General features: G+C 40.3%; 1 protein-coding gene across 11 annotated transcripts in view; it reads right to left on the reverse strand.

The window, feature by feature from the left end:
• GRK4 (G protein-coupled receptor kinase 4) overlaps positions 1-12,677 on the reverse strand; it is a 98,203-nt gene that overhangs the window by 83,880 nt on the left and 1,646 nt on the right. The window lies entirely within an intron of this gene.

Here is a 12,677-nt window from a genome sequence, read left to right on the forward strand (position 1 = left end):
TCATTTTAATGTGATCTGTATGAGCACAATTTTACCTTTCTTTTTTTTTTAATTTTTTAAAAAATTTTATGATAGGCACACAGTGAGAGAGAGAGGCAGAGACATAGGCAGAGGGAGAAGCAGGCTCCATGCACCGGGAGCCCAACGTGGGATTCGATCCTGGGTCTCCAGGATCGCGCCCTGGGCCAAAGGCAGGCGCTAAACCGCTGCACCACCCAGGGATCCCCAATTTTACCTTTCTTTGGCAATTATCTTTAAGATGCCTTATTCCTAATCAAGCTCTACCCATGTCTCCTCTTTCATTTCTGATATTAGTAATTGGTGTCTTCTTTTTTTCTTAATGTGGCTAGGACTTACAGATTTTATTAACCTTCTCAAAGAATCAGATTTTTATTTTGCTGATTTCCTGTCTTTGGTTTCACAGATTTCTACTCTAAAATTTTATTATTGAGGAGACTCGGTGGCTCAGTCGGTTAAGTGTCTGCCTTCAGCTTAGGTCATGATTCCAGGATCCTGGGATGGAGCAACATGTCAGGCTCCCTGCTCAGTGGGAAGTCTGCTTCTCCCTCTCCCTCTGCCTCTCCCCCTACTGGTGCTCTCTCTTTCAAATAAATAAATATCTTTTAAAATTAAAATTATATCTATTATTACTTTTCTTCTGCTTACTTTGGACTTGATTTGCTCTTCTTCCTCTGGTCTCCTAAGGCGGAAGGTTAGATGGTCAATTTTAGATCTTCTGTTTTAATAAATGCATCTAAAGCTATAAATCTCCCTCAAGCACTGCTTTTGCGACATCTCACAAATTCTGATGTTTTACTCTTATTTTCATTTAGTTCAGAGTATTTTTTAGTTTCTCTTGAGATATTTCTGGCCCCTGTGTTATTTAGAAGTGTGCTGTTTAGGGGCACCTGGGTGGTTTAGTCAGTTAAGCATGGAGTATGTTTAATCTCCATGTATTTGGGGGATTTTCCAGCTGTCTGTTATGATTTCTAGTTTAATTCCACTGTGGTCTGAGAGCAGATTTATTCTAGTCTTTTAAATTTGTCGCAATGTGTTTTATGGTCCAGAATGTGGACTATCTTAGAGGATGTTCCATGTGACCTTGAGAAGAATGTGTAGTGTATTCATCAATTTCTCCTTGAAGTTCTATTAGGTTTTGCCTCACATATTCTGACTGCATGTTGTTAGGCATATACACATTAAGGATGCTATATCTTTTTGGAGAATTGACCCTTTTGTTGTTATACAATGCCCCTCTTTATCCTTGATAACTTTCTTTGCTCTGAAATTTAAACTATTTTGAATTAACATAGATATTCCTTCTGCCTTTGATTAGTGGTAGCATGGAATACTTTTCTCTATCCCTTTATTTTTAATCCATGTTTTTTTTTATACTTAAAGTGGGTTTTCTATAGGCAACATGTAGTTGGGTCTTATTTTTCTATCCACTCTGACTATCTCTGTCTTCTGATTGGTGCACCATTGATGTTTAAAGTGATCACTGATATATAATACAGGTATACCTCGGAGACATTGTGGGTTTAGTTCCAGACCACTGCAATAAAGCAAGTATCACAATAAAGCAATACAAATGAAATTTTTGGCTTCTTAAAGAGTGCATATAAAAATTACATTTATACTATGCTGTACTCTGTTAACCATGCAATGGCATTATGCCTAAAAAACAATGTATATACCTTAATTTTAAAATACTTTATTGCTAAAAATGCTAACCATCATCTGCACTTTCAGTAAGTCATAATCACTGATCACACAGCACCAAAACAAATAAAACATTATACTTTAAAAGTTTGAAATAAGAATTACCAAAATGTGACAAAGACATAAAGAGAAAAAATACTGTTGGGAAAATGGCATCAAAAGACTTGACACAGGGTTGCCACAAACTTCAATTTGTAAAAAATACAGTATCTATAAAACAAGGTATGTCTGAGGTTGGATTAATTATCTACCATATTTTTACTACTATTTGTTGCTCTTGTCTTGTTTTTATTGTTGTCTTCCATGCTTATTTTTTTTTAAGATTTTATTTATTTATTCATAGAAACACAGAGAGAGAATGAGAGGCAGAGACACAGGCAGAGGGAGAAGCAGGCTCCATGCAGGGAACCCGACGTGGGACTTGATCCAGGGTCTCCAGTATCACGCCCTGGGCTGCAGGCGGCGCTAAACCGCTGCGCCACCGGGGCTGCCCTCTTCCGTGCTTATTTTTGCCTTTTGTGGCTTTGATCATCTTATGGGATTCTATTTTCACATCTTTCTTTTGTTTAAGATTTTATTTATTTATTCATGAGATACACAGAGAGAGGCAGAGACATAGGCAGAGGGAGAAGCAGGCTCCCTGTGGGCAGCCCAGTGTGGGACTTGATCCCAGAACTCCAGGATCACACCATGTGGTGAAGGCAGTCACTCAACCACTCAGCCACCTAGGCGTCCCTTTCCACATCTTTCTTAGCACATCAACTATATTTCTTTTTAAACTGTTTTAGTGATGCCCTAGAGTTAGCAACATACATTTACAACTAATCCAAGTCCCCTTTCAAATAACATTATACCACTTCACAGGTAGTACGAATACCTTATAAATAACAAAATATTCCTAATTTCCCCTCCTACTCCTTGTATCATTGCTGTCATTCATTTCACTTACACATAGCGTTATCTTTTATTTTATTTTATTTTATTTTATTTTATTTTATTTTATTTTATTTATGATAGTCACAGAGAGAGAGAGAGAGAGAGAGAGAGAGAGAGGCAGAGACACAGGCAGAGGGAGAAGCAGGCTCCATGCACCGGGAGCCTGACGTGGGATTCGATCCCGGGTCTCCAGGATCACGCCCTGGGCCAAAGGCAGGCGCCAAACCGCTGCGCCACCCAGGGATCCCAAGTGTTATCTTTTATATATATATTTATGTGTGTGTGTGTGTGTGTGTATGTGTTACCTGTTATCTGACGGCTCTTAGGTTAAAAATAAGAAAAACAGGTCTTCCTTTTACCTTCATCTATTCATTCTCCAATGCTCTTCCTTTCTTTTTTTTTTTTTTTTTTTTTTTTTTTTCTTTTTTTTTGCTCTTCCTTTCTTTATGTAGATCCAAGTTCCTGAATATATAATTTTTCTTTCTCTCTAAACAACTCATTTTAACATTTCTTGCAAGGCAGGTCTACTGGCAATAAATTCCCTCAGTTTTTGTCTGATAAAGTCTTCATTTCTCCTCACTTTTGAAGGATAATTTCACAGGGTACAGAATTCTGGGTTGGTGGGTTTTTCTCCCAATACTTTAAATGTTTCACACTCCTGTCTTCTTCATTGCATGGGTTCTATAAAGAAATCAGATATAATCCGTATCTTTGGTCCTGTATTGGTAAAGTGTTTTTATCTATGGCTCCTTTCAAGAGTTTTTCTTTGATTTCCTGAAGGTTAAAGATGATATTCCTAAGTGTCATTCTTTTTTAAGATTTTGAGAAAGAGAGAGAGTGCACACAAATGAGGGAGGGGCAGAGGAAGAGGGAGACACAGGCTCCCCACAGAGCAGGGAGCCAGATTTGAGTCTGGATCCCAGGACCCTGGGATCATGACCTGAGCTAAAGGCAGATGCTTTACCAACTGAGCCACCCAGGCACCTGTCTTAGGCATCATTCTTTTGGCATTTATCCTGTTTCATGTTTTCTAAGCTTCATGGATCTGTGGGTTGGTATCTGGCATTAATTTGAGGAAAGTCTCAGTCATTACTACTTCAAATATCTCATCTGTTCCTTTCTTTCTCTCTGCTCCTCCTGGCTTTCCCATTATGCATATGTTCTGCCTTTTACAGCTGTGCCAGTTTTTGGATATTTTATTGTGATTTTTTTTTTTTTAGTCTTTTTTCTCTTTGCTTTTCAGTTTTAGAAATCTCCAGTCATATCCTCAAGCTCAGAGATTCTTTCCTCAGTCCTGACCAGTCAGTTAATGAAGTCATCAAAGGGAGTTTTCATTTATTATTGTTTTGGTTCTTACCTCTAGCGTTTTTCTTTGTTAGAATTACCATCTTAAAAAAAAAAAAAAAAGAATTACCATCTTTCTGCTTACATTATCCGTTTTTTGCCTGTTGTCTACTTTTCCCATTAAAGCCCTTATGATATCAATCACAGTCTTTAAAAATTCCTGGTCTAATAATTCGAACATTCCTCCTTTTACTCTGCTTGGTCTGGGAGGCTATGACAAGGGTTTGGAGGAGAGGGCTGACACCTTGACTTAAGTTTTAATAGGATCATTATGGCTGGTATATTGAGGACAGACTGTAGGGTCAGAAAGGCAGAAGCTGAGGCCAAGTAGCAGCCAACTGTGATCTTCCAGGTGAGATAGGTTGATGGCTTGAGCCATGCTGAAAGCAGCTGTAGCAGTGAGAGGTCAGATTCTTTGCATTTTGAAGGGAGATCTAAAAAAATATTTGTCCAGGGACTGGATGTGGGGTATAACGAATTAAAAATCAACTGCAAGATTTTCAGCCTGAGTATAAACTGAGGTGCAGAAGGAAAAAAAAATGGGGCAGGGTGGGCATTAAGAGTTTTGACTGTGTGTGCGTGTTTGTGTACATGCCAATGAGGTTTTTAAGTAGCAATGTCTGGTGGGCAAGTAGAGAACAAGCTGCAGTTCAATGGAAAGTTTCAGTCTGTAGATCTCAATTTGAGGGACAGTAGCTTCCTTCAAACCATGTTACTGAAGAAGAAGATCACAAGGAGTGAGACTCTATGGAATGAGCCTTGGGAGCATTTCAATATGAAGAGATCTAGTGAATGAGAGGCAACCAGTCAAGCAGCCTGAGAGGATAAGAATTGAAATAGCAGAAAACCATGAAGGGTGGTGGTCTAGAAGGACGTACTGACTGAGGAGATCCCTATGATGAGCTATGTAATGTGCAGCCCACAAGTGTAATAGGATGAGAATCAAGAACTGACCCTGATGATCTTGACAAGGGTGGTCTTAGTGGACTGGTAGATGTGAGAGCTTGGAACCCAGCACATAACTCACTCAAAACTTATGTTTAAAGAGTAGGTGACATATATGCAATAGTGCATACACCATGTACCTCCAAACACAGGGCCTCATGCACATTTCACTAAACACAGCAGTGCACACACATATACCATATATCACTACAAAAGACCCCCTTTTCCCTAGACAAGGCTCTTTGGCTTGGTCTTTAGAAGAATGCAACAAGGTAAAGGGGAGAGAAGAATGGGGTCCTCTCCATGGGTTTCTCTATCACCTCAGACTGCTATAATGAAATACCATATTCTGGGTGACTTAAACAACACACATTTATTTCTCAGAGTTCTGGAAGCTGGAAATTCCTATATTAAGGTACCAGCAGACTGGTGACTGGTGAGGGCCCTTCCTGGTTTGTAGATGGCTATCTTCTCACTATGTCCTCACAGGCCTTTCCTTGCTACATACAATTGAACGGAGAGATCTCACATCTCTCCTTTTTCTAAGGATGTTAATTCCATCAAGAGGGCCCCCCTTATGACCTAATGTAACCATAATTACTTTCCAAAGGCCCTACTTCCAAATACCATCACACTATGAATTAGAGCTTCAATAATTAAATTGGGAGAGGACACATTCACTTCATAGCAGCAGTCTTGGGGCACACATGCTGATGAACTGAAGCAGCCATCCCACCCCTCAAGCAGCTCTTCTTGATTCCAAAAGTCTCTACTGACAAGTCATAGCAAAGTCTAGCACCAATTTTCTGAGATGTCCCATCCAGGTACAGTCAGACTCAAGATGAGTTGGGTGGCATTCACTATACCATGTCAAGACAGGAAGACCAGTGGGGAAGAAACAAAGCAAGAAAAGAAAGAACATCTACATTAAGTTATGCGATCATGGCTTATATCAACCGTGGTTGGCATGACCCAAGCTATTTACACAGAAGACCTTCCACAGATCCTAAAACCTGAGTGGGGCAAAAACAAGAGGTACAGTCCACGAGGGCAGAATATTGTGTCCCCAAAAGTAGACAGTGATGTGAGGCCACAGCATTTGAAGGCAACAGTCCCACATCTAGAAAGCTAATTTTATGCCAGAAGCTAAAAACAAAGTATCAACCCATTTCCATTAAAATTGATAAACCAAGGAAGTCTCAACAGACAGCATTACATGATTAGTTAGAGCATGGGTCTCAGACCAGACAACTGGGCTGAATCCTGACATTCCCATTTCCTGGTGATATAACCTTGAGCAAGTCACTTCTCTTTCCCTCATCTGTGACAGGGGATAATACCTGCCCCAAGAGGTCAGGAGGACACTACCAGTTCAGCAGCCTTGTCGACTTTGCAAATCTAGTGCACAGAAATGCTCACAAAAAAAGATCTAGGATTACCATGCAAATGCTCAAGCACAATATCTCTGCCAGGAAGTGAGATAAATAGCACAGGAGTAAGGGGGCAGCAAAGGGAGTGCTGCCATGTGTTCTTTGAACTAGGAACTCTCAATTTGGTAAAAACAGATAGTTTTCATTCTAAAAGGTAAACACACGTGCCTGGCCTTTTGCTAACATCCTAACTAGTTATGGTTGACCCTGCTATCTTTGCTAGTGATGAACATGTAAATATTGAGAGGGGAACTATAGGTTGCATTACAGATATAATTAAGCATTTTAATACTGATTTAATAAAAACAAAAATATCAAATTCAAAATGAAATAAAAAGCACTCACCACTGACATTCTAAAGTTGAAGAAAATCTCAGTTTTTGTTCCCTATTTCCAGATGACTAGTCAAAAAAGACAGTTTAGTTTGAAACCTTAATTTCTGGTTATCATTGGTATTGAGAGAATTCCTGAGGTGTGCTCTTTTGTCCTCAGTCATCGGTTGGCATTCATAGAGCATATACTGGGTGCTAGCACAGTGCTAGATGCTGGTGACACAGAAGGGGAGGCCCAGAGCTGCCTTGAGTCAGCCCAGTGCAGTAACAGTTCATCCTGGGCACAACAGGGGCACAAAGGATGGAATGAACAAGCCTCCTGCGGGAGTGTTGAAGTTCCCAGGAAAGGCATTTGGGCTGGAACACAGTGGAGGAGGAACAAAACTTCGCCAGGCAGGAAGGCATGAAGGGGTATAATACACTCAGCCACAGATGGACAAGGAGAGCAGAGCTAGGTCACTGAGGTCAGGTAGGAGCCTGTGGGGGTCCTGGAATGGAGGTCTAGATCCAAATTTTAAAAAGATTAAGGGAACATATCTGTGCTTTTTAGTGTTTTAGCAGCACTGGGATGCTAAAGGTGAAGAAAGTCTGGAAACAGACCAGCTAGGAAATTCTTGCCTTCAGTCAAGTCAAGAGGACCCTGGGGCAGGGCTACTGGGGAAGGACAGACATGAATGGATGTGAGAAATAACAAAGCTTAAGGATAAATGAGGTTCAAAGACCTATCACACATGAGAATTTAGGAAGAGGAAAGCTATACTTTTGGGAAATCTAATAATGAGAATAGACTAGAGACAAAGAACGAGGTTCAAATTAGCATAACTGCATGTTGAAGTGCCAGCTCTTCATCCAGACACTAGACACTAGACATAACAACAAAATCTACAACCACAACTATTAACCTTTACTGAGTACTTTCTGAGCACCAACCACCGTGACACGTTATCCTACACAATGTTTTTTTTATTTTTTATTTTTTTAAAGATTTTATTTATTTATTCATGAGAATACAGAGAGGAGAGAGAGAAGCAGAGACACAGGCAGAGGGAGAAGCAGGCTCCACACAGGGAGCCCGACGTGGGACTCGATCCCGGGTCTCCAGGATCACACCCTGGGCTGAAGGCGGCGCTAAACCGCGGAGCCACCGGCACTGCCCTATTTTTTTATTTTTTATTGGTGTTCAATTTGCCAACATATAGAATAACACCCAGTGCTCATCCCGTCAAGTGCCCACCTCAGTGCCCGTCACCCAGGCACCCCCACCCCCCGCCCACCTCCCCTTCCACCACCCCTAGTTTGTTTCCCAGAGTTAGGAGTCTTTCATGTTCTGTCTCCCTTTCTGATATTTCCCACTCATTTTTCCTCCTTTCCTCTTTATTCCCTTTCACCATTTTTTATATTCCCCAAATGAATGAGACCATATAATGTTTGTCCTTCTCCGATTGACTTATTTCTTTTTTTTTTCTTTTCTTTTTAATGATTTAGTACATTCTTTTTTTTTTTTAATTTATTTTTTATTGGTGTTCAATTTACTAACATACAGAATAACCCCCAGTGCCCGTCACCCATTCACTCCCACCCCCCGCCCTCCTCCCCTTCCACCACCCCTAGTTCGTTTCCCAGAGTTAGCAGTCTTTACGTTCTGTCTCCCTTTCTGATATTTCCCACACATTTCTTCCCCCTTCCCTTATATTCCCTTTCACTATTATTTATATTCCCCAAATGAATGAGAACATATAATGTTTGTCCTTCTCCGACTGGCTTACTTCACTCAGCATGATACCCTCCAGTTCCATCCACGTTGAAGCAAATGGTGGGTATTTGTCATTTCTAATAACTGAGTAATATTCCATTGTATACATAAACCACATCTTCTTTATCCATTCATCTTTCGTTGGACACCGAGGCTCCTTCCACAGTTTGGCTATCGTGGCCATTGCTGCTATAAACATCGGGGTGCAGGTGTCCCGGCGTTTCATTGCATTTGTATCTTTGGGGTAAATCCCCAACAGTGCAATTGCTGGGTCGTAGGGCAGGTCTATTTTTAACTGTTTGAGGAACCTCCACACAGTTTTCCAGAGTGGCAGCACCAGTTCACATTCCCACCAACAATGTAAGAGGGTTCCCTTTTCTCCGCATCCTCTCCAACATTTGTTGTTTCCTGCCTTGTTAATTTTCCCCATTCTCACTGGTGTGAGGTGGTATCTCATTGTGGTTTTGATTTGTATTTCCCTGATGGCAAGTGATGCAGAGCATTTTCTCATATGCATGTTGGCCATGTCTATGTCTTCCTCTGTGAGATTTCTGTTCATGTCTTTTGCCCATTTCATGATTGGATTGCTTGTTTCTTTGGTGTTGAGTTTGATAAGTTCTTTATAGATCTTGGAAACTAGCCCTTTATCTGATATGTCATTTGCAAATATCTTCTCCCATTCTGTAGGTTGTCTTTGAGTTTTGTTGACTGTATCCTTTGCTGTGCAAAAGCTTCTTATCTTGATGAAGTCCCAATAGTTCATTTTTGCTTTTGTTTCTTTTGCCTTCGTGGATGTATCTTGCAAGAAGTTACTATGGCCGAGTTCAAAAAGGGTGTTGCCTGTGTTCTTCTCTAGGATTTTGATGGAATCTTGTCTCACATTTAGATCTTTCATCCATTTTGAGTTTATCTTTGTGTATGGTGAAAGAGAGTGGTCTAGTTTCATTCTTCTGCATGTGGATGTCCAATTTTCCCAGCACCATTTATTGAAAAGACTGTCTTTCTTCCAATGGATAGTCTTTCCTCCTTTATCGAATATTAGTTGCCCATAAAGTTCAGGGTCCACTTCTGGATTCTCTATTCTGTTCCACTGATCTATGTGTCTGTTTTTGTGCCAGTACCACACTGTCTTGATGACCACAGCTTTGTAGTACAACCTGAAATCTGGCATTGTGATGCCCCCAGATATGGTTTTCTTTTTTAAAATTCCCCTGGCTATTCGGGGTCTTTTCTGATTCCACACAAATCTTAAAATAATTTGTTCTAACTCTCTGAAGAAAGTCCATGGTATTTTGATAGGGATTGCATTAAACGTGTATATTGTCCTGGGTAACATTGACATTTTCACAATATTAATTCTTCCAATCCATGAGCATGGAATATTTTTCCATCTCTTTGTGTCTTCCTCAATTTCTTTCAGAAGTGTTCTATAGTTTTGAGGGTATAGATCCTTTACATCTTTGGTTAGGTTTATTCCTAGGTATCTTATGCTTTTGGGTGCAATTGTAAATGGGATTGACTCCTTAATTTCTCTTTCTTCAGTCTCATTGTTAGTGTATCGAAATGCCACTGACTTCTGGGCATTGATTTTGTATCCTGCCACGCTACCGAATTGCTGTATGAGTTCTAGCAATCTTGGGGTGGAGACTTTTGGGTTTTCTATGTAGAGTATCATGTCATCGGCGAAGAGGGAGAGTTTGACTTCTTCTTTGCCAATTTGAATGCCTTTAATGTCTTTTTGTTGTCTGATTGCTGAGGCTAGGACTTCCAGTACTACGATTGACTTATTTCACTCAGCATAATACCCTCCAGTTCCATCCACGTTGAAGCAAATGGTGGGTATTTGTCATTTCTAATGGCTGAGTAATATTCCATTGTATACATAAACCACTCATCTTTATCCACTCATCTTTCGATGGACACCAAGGCTCCTTCCACAGTTTGGCTATTGTGGACATTGCTGCTATAAACATCGGGGTGCAGGAGTCCCGGCGTTTCATTGCATCTGTATCTTTGGGCTAAATCCCTAGCAGTGCAATTGCTGAGTCGTAGGGCAGTTCTATTTTTAACTCTTTGAGGAACCTCCACACAGTTTTCCAGAGTGGCTGCACCAGTTCACATTCCCACCAACAGTGCAGGAGGGTTACCCTTTCTCCACATCCTCTCCAACATTTGTGGTTTCCTGCTTTGTTAATTCTCCCCATTCTCACCAGTGTGAGGTGGTATTTCATTGTGGTTTTGATTTGTATTTCCCTGATGGCAAGTGATGTGGAGCATTTTCTCATATGCTTGTTGGCCATGTCTATGTCTTCCTCTGTGAGATTTCTGTTCATGTCTTTTGCCCATTTCGTGATTGGATTGTTTCTTTGCTATTGAGTTTAATAAGTTCTTTATAGATCTTGGATACTAGCCCTTTATCTGATACGCCATTTGCAAATATCTTCTCCCTTTCTGTAGGTTGTCTTTGAGTTTTGTTGACGGTATCTTTTGCTGTGCAAAAGCTTCTTATCTTGATGAAGTCCCAATAATTCATTTTTGCTTTTGTTTCTCTTGCCTTCATGGATGAATCTTGCAAGAAGTTACTGTGGCCAAGTTCAAAAAGGGTGTTGCCTGTGTTCTCCTCTAGGATTTTGATGGAATCTTGTCTCACATTAAGATCTTTCATCCATTTTGAGTTTATCTGTATGTATGGTGCAAGAGAGTGGTCTCATTCATTCTTCCGCATGTGGATGTCCAATTCTCCCAGCACCATTTACTGAAGAAACTGTATTTTTTCCAGTGGATAGTCTTTCCTCCTTTGTCGAATATTAGTTGACCATAAAGCTGAGGGCCCACTTCTGGATTCTCTCTTCTGTTCCATTGATCTATGTGTCTGTTTTTGTGCCAGTACCACACTGTCTTGATGACCACAGTTTTGTAGTACAACCTGAAATCTGGCATTGTGATGCCCCCAGCTATGGTTTTCTTTTTTAAAATTCCCCTGGCTATTCGGGGTCTTTTCTGATTCCACACAAATCTTAAAATAATTTGTTCCAACTCTCTGAAGAAAGTCCATGGTATTTTGATAGGGATTGCATTAAATGTATAAATTGTCCTGGGTAACATTGACATTTTCACAATATTAATTCTTCCAATCCATGAGCATGGAATATTTTTCCATCTCTTTGTGTCTTCCTCAATTTCTTTCAGAAGTGTTCTATAGTTTTTAGGGTATAGATCCTTTACCTCTTTGGTATTAACTTTTTTCCTAGGTATCTTATACTTTTGGGTGCAATTGTAAATGGGATTGACTCCTTAATTCCTCTTTCTTCAGTCTCATTGTTCGTGTATGGAAATGCCACTGACTTCTGGGCATTGACTTTGTATCCTGCCACACTGCCAAATTGCTGTATGAGTTCTAGCAATCTTGGGGTGGAGTCTTTTGGGTGTTCTATGTAGAGTATCATGTCATCGGCGAAGAGGGAGAGTTTGACTTCTTTGCCAATTTGAATGCCTTTTATTTCTTTTTGTTGTCTGATTACTGAGGCTAGGACTTCTAGTACTATGTTGAATAGCAGTGGTGAGAATGGACATCCCTGTCTTGTTCCTGATCTTAGGGGAAAGGCTCCCAGTGCTTCCCCATTGAGAATGATATTTGCTGCTACACAGTCTTCTTAACACTGAAGCAGAATTATTATCAGTCTGGTGCTATAGGTTAGAAGGAGGGATAGGACTAGCTGGGATAACACTCATAAAGAATTTAGCGTGCTGCTTGGACAGAACAAACCCGCACTGATGTTAGCTATCCTTATCAACAAGTAGGCTCTATGGCACACTTGGAACGTGCTTTATTTCCTCCAAATGGAGCCAATCCTTTTTATTTTCCATATGAATTTCATCTTCTCTTTCTTATATTTAGTAAAGTAACAAATCATCCCCTTAATCTCTAATTGTTTACCAAGTACCAATTAAATGGCTAGCCAGCACTGAAAGAAATAAAAAATAAAGGTAAATCTATGCCCTGCCCACACAGACTAAAATTTGGCTGGAGAAAGAATCACTGACTATGCTGACCTCACTTCTGAATCCCAAGTTCCAAATTCCCCAAGGGCAGAGAGTGCCACCAAGCTGGAAGAATTAAAGCAAGCTACAAAGAAAATGAAGGTAAACCGGATTCTGAAGGATGGAAAGAAATGAACAAGAAGAAAGCAAGGACGGCCAGCCACACGGAAGATT

Source organism: Canis aureus, chromosome 2, assembly GCF_053574225.1.
Source record: "Canis aureus isolate CA01 chromosome 2, VMU_Caureus_v.1.0, whole genome shotgun sequence".
Taxonomy (NCBI): Eukaryota; Metazoa; Chordata; class Mammalia; order Carnivora; family Canidae; genus Canis; species Canis aureus.